Source organism: Schistocerca americana, chromosome 1 (assembly GCF_021461395.2).
Source record: "Schistocerca americana isolate TAMUIC-IGC-003095 chromosome 1, iqSchAmer2.1, whole genome shotgun sequence".
Lineage (NCBI taxonomy): Eukaryota > Metazoa > Arthropoda > Insecta > Orthoptera > Acrididae > Schistocerca > Schistocerca americana.
In genome coordinates, this window is record NC_060119.1 from 395902819 (window position 1) to 395910903 (window position 8085).

Sequence of the window (8085 nt, forward strand, 5' to 3'; positions counted from 1 at the left end):
AAAACCTTATCCACCTACTACCCTCTAAAATCCGTAGAATCCTGTAATAGGAACTGTGAAACATCATTTTCACTTGTCTATTGCTTGATTTCAGGGTCGGTTAAGTAGATGGCTGGTGTTTATCCACCGTTTGCACCTCACACTCAACAGACGATGATCATTGGAATACGTCACTCATATTCCTTAAATTTCCAGCCAGGGCTTTCCCATTTATAATTGACTCCTGATCTATGCTTCCTACGATGAGAGAAAATCCGAGGTAACTGGTAGGCCTGTTGGCAGCTTTCAGCTTTGAAGCATGAACGGCAGCTGTCAGTACTGAAAGCAAACCGCACTGCTCTTGCGGCAACACTATGGCACAATTGTAGAGGCGTCAACAGATTCGCGTTATGCGTATAATCGGTTGTGGTAGACGTGCAAAGCATACTTCAACTATCAGGAACCTTCTCTGCTCTTACGGATTATTGTAACATTATATATATTGTGTCTGTTCTTGCTGACATGTGGTGCCTTATTCTTTCAGACATCTTTCGAACATTCGGTCTCTGTTGATCCATCAAGGACAGGATGCATCAGATGGTCAAGTAATTATCAACGAGCAGCGCGGTATTAGCCGAGCGGTCTGCGGCGCTGCAGTCATCGACTGTGGGGCTGGTTCCGGCGGAGGTTCGAGTCCTCCCTCGGGCATGGGTGTGTGTGTTTGTCCTTAGGATAATTTAGGTTAAGCAGTGTGTAAGCTTAGGGACTGATGACCTTAGCAGTTAAGTCCCATAAGATTTCACACACATTTGAACATTTTTGAATTATCAACGAAATTCGCTAACAGCCTTGTAATTGACATGTTATTTTATTTTGACTACCAGTTTCGGCATTCCACTATGCCATCTTCCGGTCCCATATGCATCTCTCAAAAATAAACAATACCGTCGTACAGTGCCATACATTACTGGATGTAGTGGATTCAAAACATTATTCCAAGTGCTTCATTCTAGGACTTTATTGCAACTCCATCAATCAAGTCTTCGAATGATGCACTTGGAATATGCTTTTGAATTTACGACATCCAGAAATATACGGTACTGTATGAAAATTCATTTATTTTTTAGAGATGCATGTGGGTTCCGAAGATGGCACAGTGGAATGCCGAAAGTGGTAGTCAAATTAAAATAACATCTCAATTGCAGGGCTTTTGGAGAATTTCATTGATAATATCTTTTGGACATGTCCGAATGAACGGAAATCACATATACAGTGTTAATAAAGAACTATCCAATATTTCGGGGAATGATAGTGTGCATCAAAACAGGGCATAAATGTCTATGGCCATATGCCCTACAGAGCATACGTTCTGACATATGAACACGTGTCCGTAGAAGGTGCCCTTATGATTTCGCCAGTGGGAATGCATTACTTGTCCTACTACAGACAATTACCCATTACTTACAACCACTACCCTTTAATTAACGTTAATTACAACCCACGGCATGAAATATTGCTAGGTAGGAAGGCATCACAAACATCTGGTCGCGGATATGAGCATCGTTGTTGCATTGGCACTCCATGTCATACCAGGTCAGCAGCGTGTTGGGATAGTGCCGCGCAGCAACGATGTAAACATTAGTTAGCTGGTTCAAAAATGGTTCAAATGGCTCTGAGCACTATGGGACTCAACTGCTGAGGTCATTAGTCCCCTAGAACTTAGAACTAGTTAAACCTAACTAACCTAAGGACATCACAAACATCCATGCCCGAGGCAGGATTCGAACCTGCGACCGTAGCGGTCTTGCGGTTCCAGACTGCAGCGCCTTTAACCGCACGGCCACTTCGGCCGGCATTAGTTAGCTCAGTGGCCTGCAGTGAACTGATCCGTTTATTTTGTATGATTGTATTGTAGTCTTGTCTCATCCGCGCACTTTCGCGTACATTTTCCCTACCTCTGGGTGCGTAACATGATGTTTGGCCTGCTTACAGGTCACGTTTTAAGTACATGTTATTGTGATTTTTGAACTGTGGTAGAACGTATTTCCTCTCTTGCTAATACTCTGACACAACCTGGCAATGCAGGTTTTTTACTCCACAAGGAAAATGGCAATGATGGTTTACTGCTATGGTTTAGCAGATGGAGTTAATCTGAGAGCCCGTAACCTGTACACTGAACGATGTCCAGTATGCAGGGTACCATCCATTAAGTTGTTCAGCCGATTGTTTCAATGTCTTAAAAAAATGGTTCAAATGGCTCTGAGCACTATGGGACTTAACATCTGAGGTCATCAGTCCCCTAGAACTTAGAACTACTTAAACCTGACTAACCTAAGGACATCACACACATCCATGCCCGAGGCAGGATTCGAATATGCGACCGTAGCGGTCGCATAGTTCCAGACTGAAGCGCCTAGAACCACTCGGCCACAGCGGCCGGCCAATGTCTTAAAGAAACAGGTTCCGTAGCACCCGAAAAAGTACGCAGTGGAAGGCCTCATTCAGTTCGCATACCTGAAATGGAGGAGCGTGTTCTAGGCGCAGAGGACGACAATCCTGGAACCAGTGTGCGACGATTAGCAGCAGCTGAAGGTGTTAGTCATCCTCTGGACTTCGCGGTAGTTCGTGAGCATTGTTGTATTCGTACCATGTTAAGCGCGTCCAGGCCCTTAGGGCACAGGACCGTCCTGCCAGACTGCAGTTCTGCCAATGGTTCTTACGGCAGTGTGGGGCAGATCCACAATTTGCCTGCAAGATTTTGTATACTGATGAGGCAGGGTTTATACGAGACGGCATTGTAAATTTCCATAATCAGCTTGGGTGGGCCGATGAGAATCCCCATGAGGTTCAAGAAACAAGGCATCAGGATCTATTCTCAATCAGTGTGTGAGTAGGTGGTCTCAGGACACATTACTATGGCATACGTGCTACCACTGAAATTAAGCGGAACTGATTATCACCGCTTTATGTTGAATGTACTGCCTAACTTGCTGGAAGATGTGCCATGTCAGGACAGACAACAGATGTGGTTCACTCACAATGGCTCACCAGCATATCTTCTCTGCATCGTGCGTCAGCACCTGACGAGGCCATTTGAAAACCGGTAGACTGGGTGGGGATGTCCCACATCTTGGCCTGCTCGTTCCATGGGCTTAAATACACCAGACTTGTGGCTATGGCCGCACTTGAGGTAAATGGTGTATGCCACCTCCGTAAACGATGTGCAGTCAGTACACAATTGTGTCTTCCGTGCATCCCAGGACATTCACAACCAACCATTTAAAGAGTGCGTGAGTCGTAACACTGAAGGACAGACAATCATTGAGAAGAATGGACATCATATTGAGCACCTTCTCTGATCAAATGGCCATAGAGTGTATGCTTTGTAGGCTCCATGGTTAAAAGACTTTTTTTCTTGTTTTGATGCGTACAATCATTCCATCAAATATTGGATCCTGTATAACTGAGGCAATGACGGCCAATGATCTCTTCAGTGCTGATGCACACCAAGCTCGAACTCTTGCGGTAATAGTGAAACGTCACGAGTGACTATGGCTCTGAGCACTATGGGACTTAACTTCTGAGGTCATCAGTCCCCTAGAACTTAGAACTATTTAAATCTAACTAACCTAAGAACATCACAAACATCCATGCCCGAGGCAGGATTCGAACCTGCGACCGTAGCGACCGCGCGGTTCCAGACTGCAGCGCCTAGAACCGCTCGGCCACCCCGGCCGGCAACTAGTGACTATGAGCATGGGCACTACGTAAGTAGTGTTCTGTACGAGAATTTCGGTCTGACGGGAGGCATGCTGAGGTAGTCCATGCAGTTGTGCTGACCACAACGACCGACAGCTAGTGGGCAGCGCATCTGCCTGGTAGGCAAAACACCTGGGTTCGTATCCCAGTCCTGCATAAATTATCAACTTGACCTCTTTGATATAAAACAAGCCAACTGACGTCTAATGCCTGTAACTCTTATGTATTGTAACATTTCTTCAGTACCGTTTCCATTGGCAATTCCACGACACAGCGAATTAGGGAGCTGTAGCTGGTTATTGCTGCTATGTGAAGGGAAGATTAAGTATTTATATAAATCTCGCACGGCGTATTTTAAACAAGGAGTGAAAGCCAGTTGACATAGGTCCTGTGTGTGCTTTCCCGTCACTCTGTCTCCCGTTCTCTCTCCCTCCCCCCCCCCCCCCCTTCCGTCCCCTTCCACCTCACCATTCCATCTGTGCCCCTTTCTAACTGTAGCAGTGGGAAGAACTGGAGGAGAACTGCGGGTACCAGATAGCGCTGTGTTGGCCGGATAATACGTGCTCGACTGCTTTCAGATATTCCAGACAAAGTTACGGAAAGGGAGGCGGACGGCACGAGGAGAAATCCATCACAATACGCGCTTTATGTGCGCGCAGAATGGCCTGGGATAACCATTGGCGAGGCCGTTACGGAAGGCTCGTCGAAGAGGGAGTGAAGGGAACGGAGCGGGCGGGCCGCTCTCCGCGTTACGGATTCCGCGGTAAATGGGGAGCCGGCCCGCGGCGGGGCGGGCACGTTCTTCGCGCCGGCCTCGCCCACTGTGCGCGCGTCACAATGGGCGAGCGGCAGCGCCCGCGTTTACCCTGCCTGGCTGCCGGAGCGGGCGGCCGCCGAATTATTCTCCGCAACAGTTCTGACGCTCTCTCCTCCCCCAGCCCCTCCCCCTGCTTAATGAGCAAGTTCTACAAGGGCTCTCCTGGCACAGTGCGCGGGTGGGCGCTGCTGGCGCCGGTGAGCAATTACGAAATTACAGCGCTTAAACCAGAACTCGGAGCAGTTTAGAAATACTCCGCGAGAAATAGAAATGAAATTTATTGAATTATCTTTAGCGTGTTCAACAGCTGTCTTGTGCGAGAAACAACATCTCTTATACACCACGGTAAACAATGTAGTAGTAGCAGGAGTAGGTCTATTGCCATTGTGGATCACTTTTACAACAATTATGTACATGTCGAGTAAATGAATTTCAAGAACGACATACGTAATTCATATTTAGAGTGAACCTAAGCTGTGCCAACCAAATTAGTATTACCCGTACAACGTGGGACAGGTCTCTAGTTCACGATAAGTAATCTAAAATCAGTCAGATGTGGTAAGATCTTAGGGATCAAACTGCTGAGGTCATCGGTCTCAGATTTAACAGCTTCCCTATTTTAATAATATGTGTACGTAACTAGCTATAGCTGCATGATATTAAAGAAAAGCAATTTTTGGCCATCAGCTATACAGGGTGTTACAAAAAGGTACGGCCAAACTTTCAGGAAACATTCCTCACACACAAAGACAGAAAATATGTTATGTGGACATGTGACCGGAAAGGCATCCTCCGAGGACAATCGGCGAACGGATACCTCCCGCAGTAGAAGGCGAAACGTCAGGTGAGAGTCTTATGTATGGACCACGGCATATCAGCCCGGAAGTGTCACATGATGATAAACTAACAGTGTTCTGAGTGCTGCAGGTGTTGGCTGTACACACAGCAAGACATTGAAACATCGTAGATAGGTTCATCAATCGGCGCGCTCAGCGGTACGCTGAAAAGATTATAGTTTCACTGTCTGCCACCAGCTGAAAATATAGTGCTGTAAGTAGTGAGAATGTGAAATGTTTCCTGTTTCCACGTCAGCATGTTGTCTGTCGCTTGGTGATACGAGTTGATTTCCTTTGCGAAATGGCTGTTAGTGTAAAGGGTATGAAACGCAACGGTTATTGAGAAGAAAGACCGTGCGCTTTTGGTAAAGTTGCCTTATCAGAACGGCAGCAACAGAAGCGCTGCATTGTGGGAATGTCGACGACAGAAGCAGTTGCGAGGAGTACCCGTTTCAATTAATTGCCTAAAGAATGTGATCAAGAGGTCTGAAGAAACAGGTGAATTACGTGGTGCAGTAGGGAGAAGAAGGCGAGCCCATTCTCATGACAGTTGTTGATTAATTTTCTCGAGCTATAGCTGCCACTGCAGCACACGCCTCAAATTCTTCAGCGAGTGCTCGAGCTGTGTCAGCTGAATTGTCCCACACCATCAACATTTCAAAAGATATTGTGGCGCATTCTACACTAATATCCCTACAAGATTTTGTACGTGCACCAAATGACGCCACTCACATAGGCTACAACGTCGTGACTTTGTCCTTCGTATTCTGGCGCGCAGGGCAACGGAATATATATGGCCGGGGAATATTCTTTGGATGAACGAGACAAATCTTACCTTGCCACTTGTTGAGGAGGAACATCCACTGCACTAAGATTATGTGACTGCCTGGTGTGTTTTCACAAGTTCCTTCATTCTCGGTCCTTTTTTCTTCGAGAAGATGACACCCCGCGGGCATGTGGAAGATGTTCTTCAAGGGACATGACTAATGACGGCATCGTTTCTCGGTAATTTCATAATGTGTGGCCTTCCAGATCCCCCACCCTAAATCCATGTGACTTCCGGTTGTGGAGATACCTGATTGCAATAGATAAGCTGCGAGCAGTGTCAACCGTGTCATTTTACAGATGCAACATGTTGCTGAGTCGGGAGACCATACTGCATTCATAATGTAACTTGTGCCTATCGTAATAAACGTACTTGGATCACCGTTGTCATGTGTTTGATCGTCCCTCCCTTTTTTTTGCACCTACACCACGTTCTGGCTGCTTACGGCGTCATATTTTCACCTTGTGGCAGAAAGTGGAACTATCATTTTTTTCTCCCAGAATACTTCACGAGCGCATAGATTAGCGAAAGTATCTATGATGTTCAGGGACCTGCAGCGCTGCAGCACAGGGAACACCACCAAGTTAATTGTAACGACCTGTTATTTCAAAGATGCGATTTGGCACCACGCTTCCCCGCCCCATGGAGTAGTTATCAACAGTAGTTGGGGAATTGTGTACTCGAACAGGGAAGCTATATTAATTACCCATGAGTGAAAATAGACAATACTTAAGATATCTGCAATTTCCGCTAGGAAGTTATAATACTAAAATCTATTTAAACAGTAATATGGAATGAATAATCACTTTCATTGTCATATTTCAACAGTTTTTAGAGTGTTCATTTCTTGGAAAAGCAGTTATCATAAAAAAAGTCTTGGAGTCGCTTCTCCAGCTCATGCAACATGATTCTAAGCGGATCACCCAACACACCTGTACAAAAACTCCTTGTATTGACCTGTTTTTCCACAGAGACGTCATTCCTTATTACGCGTGGCTAGTGATTTCTGTGTGCCAATAAACTAGATATCTTAATTATCATCGTCATCATCGCCAGTGTTGAAAACATCCAATATCTCCGATGACTATTGTGTTTCTCCCATACCTTCCCATCTTATTCTTCAACACAGTCCGTTGTTTCTTTTCATTTCTTACTTTCTTCTTCAGTTCTGCTTCTTGAGCTTTTTCTCAAGGGAGTGAGCACATGCTATCTTTCAGTGCACCATTACCGCAATCTGCCATTACATGCTAATGCGATCAGTTTCTGATTGTTAAACGTTATACTTAGAAATGCCCTCCGCCACACACCGCTTGGTGGCTAGCGGAGTATATATTTAGATGCAGAAGTGAGAAAACTTGCATTTCGTGGTCGAGCGGTTGCCCATAAGTCACACATGACGCTGGTAAATGCCAAATGACACCTCGCTTGGTGTTAGGATCGTAAACATTTGACGAATGAACAGAGGAAAAATGTTATGTGGGGTGAGGAATCACGGTGCACAATGTGGCGATCAGATGGCAGCGTGTGGGTATGGTGAATGCTCGGTGAACGTCATCTGCCAGCGTGTCTAGTGTCAACAGTAAAATTCGGAGGCAATGGAGTAATGGTGTGGTCCTCTTTTTCATGGAGGGGGCTTGCACCTCTTATTGTTCTGCGTGGCATTATCACAGGACAGGCCTACATTGATGTTTTAAGCACCTTCTTTCTTCCCACGGTTGAAGAGCAATTTCGGGATGGTGATTGCATTTTTCGACACGATCGAGCACCCGTTCATAATGTACGGCCTGTGACGGAGTGGTTACATTACAATAATATCCCTGTAATGGACTGCCTTCACAGAGTCCTAACCTGAATCCTATAGAACGCCT